Source organism: Cyprinodon variegatus, unplaced genomic scaffold (assembly GCF_000732505.1).
Source record: "Cyprinodon variegatus isolate N-32 unplaced genomic scaffold, C_variegatus-1.0 Scaffold553, whole genome shotgun sequence".
Taxonomy (NCBI): domain Eukaryota; kingdom Metazoa; phylum Chordata; class Actinopteri; order Cyprinodontiformes; family Cyprinodontidae; genus Cyprinodon; species Cyprinodon variegatus.
The window spans coordinates 482,653-484,706 of record NW_015151006.1 but is presented as its reverse complement, the minus strand read 5'-3'; positions in this window follow the sequence as shown (position 1 = coordinate 484,706).

Sequence of the window (2,054 nt, the reverse complement as noted above, 5' to 3'; positions counted from 1 at the left end):
GTGACCTGAGATGACATGATGTGAATTGGAGCTATAGAAATAAACTGAATAGAATCATGGTGCAGCTTATATAGTTTTTTCAGAATACTTAGTGGGCACGGCTTAGAGCGAGGTGCCTCTATAGTCCGGAAAATACGGTAAGTTTTAAAGAAAGACAACAAGAGAGTTTCTGTTTTCCAGAGTTGTATTTTGAGTAATAAATACCAGACATTTCTCTGACACTTCAACAACTTGGAAAAAAAATAATAATCATAAAATATTTAGTATTGAAACTAATTGTTGAAGAGATGGAGCTGTTAAGCTGGAGCCGCTCAGTTGAGGTGTTTCCATTGTTCCCATAAGGTCTTCAGGTCACCACTCAGGGCAGGTGAGTTTTTATCCAGCTTGTGACAGTGCTTCTTTTCAGGATGTGTGACTTTCTTATTGATCTGTTTGGACGTCTCCATGAGTTTGATCTCGAAGGTATAGCAGAGGAAGCGCAAGGTGATCTTAAAGTCTTCCAGGTCTTTTTCCACTTTCTTCTTGATGTCACATTCCTTTTTGTGCCCACGGCGGTCTTCACAGCGATGGTGTTTAAAACACGTTTGCACTTCATCACACAGATTCTTGTACTTCTTGTCCAGGTCGACCTTCAGGCCTTTGTAGTCTAAGACTTTAATGTATTCGGCTACGGACTTCTTGAGATCATCCAACATGCAGCGGATTCGTTCTGCCAGCTCCTTGGTGTGGTGGTCGGTTTCGTCACTCAGCAGGTGCAGATAATACTCCACGCGGTGCTGAAAGTGGTCCACCTCGTGGCAGAACCTATGGAAGAGCTCGTTGCACCAGTAGACTATATGAGCGTAAACCAGCTGGAAGAATTTGTGGAGGATCTCGATGCTCTGTGAGATGAGCTTGCTGCAGGAAACAGAAACAAAACAAATTTTGTTTTTTTTCAAACATAAAGAACTTTGAGGTCAGTTTGCATTAGTACTTATAAAAAGCAAAGTTTGAAGACGTTTCACTTCCCATACAGGAAGCTTTTTCAGTTCAAAATGTCAGAAATAGCGTTGAGTTTAAGGCTTTATGCAGTAGCCTAACAAAGCCTGGTTTTTGTTTAGAAAACCGTTTCAATTTGCATGATTTCTAAAAAAAAATGTGCTTCAGTTTCTTTTTATTTATAAAACTGGAGCTCCTCTGAGTAACTCCCTTATAATCACATTTAAACGTGAGGAATTGGGAACAAAATAAAGAACAAAAATTATAATCAAACTGACTTAAATAGTTTTACTTTGTTTTATCAAGACACCTGAGCTGCTTTGAAAAGCAGGTAATAAAGACAGTTTGCCAATGGAATGAGATGCTTTATGTACAAGATAAGAAAAACAAAACTCTACACTGCAAAAATGATCCAAAAATAAATAAAAAATGTCTTAATTTAAGTGTATTTACTCTTAATGTGAGTATTTTTACTCTTAAAATTAGATAATTAGATAATATGCACTCAAAATCAGACAATATAATTGTTTTTTTCTTAATTTAAATGTAAATTGTCTTGTTCCGTTGCCAAAGTGTCTCACTTACCTCCTCGATTCAAGAACAAATTCACATATGCAATAAAATGGCTTATTTAGGTTTAAAAGTTTTTGCAGTGTTTAGTCTTAATTCTAATGCAAATGGTCTTATTCTTAGAGCAAATATCTTATTTACCTATTTAAATGATGGACAAATACTCTTATTTCAAGAAGATTTTACTTATTTTTAGATTCATTTTTGCAGCATAAGCTGCAAAAAGATTCTGAAAAGGAGTAAAATGTCTTACAATAAGTTTTTATAGCCTTAATTTGAGTAGGAAAATCAAATGATCTGTCAATGAATGAGCATTTTTCCCATTAAAATAAGATAATCAGACATACTGCACTTGAAATAAGAGACTTCAGTGTTTTTTTATTATTTTAAATGTAAATTGTCTTATTCCATTGGCAACTTATTTTAAGAAAAACGGTCGATTTACATTCTTTGCAGCATTGAAACCCAACGGCTGTAAAAACCGAAGATGTTATAAAAACAGGATC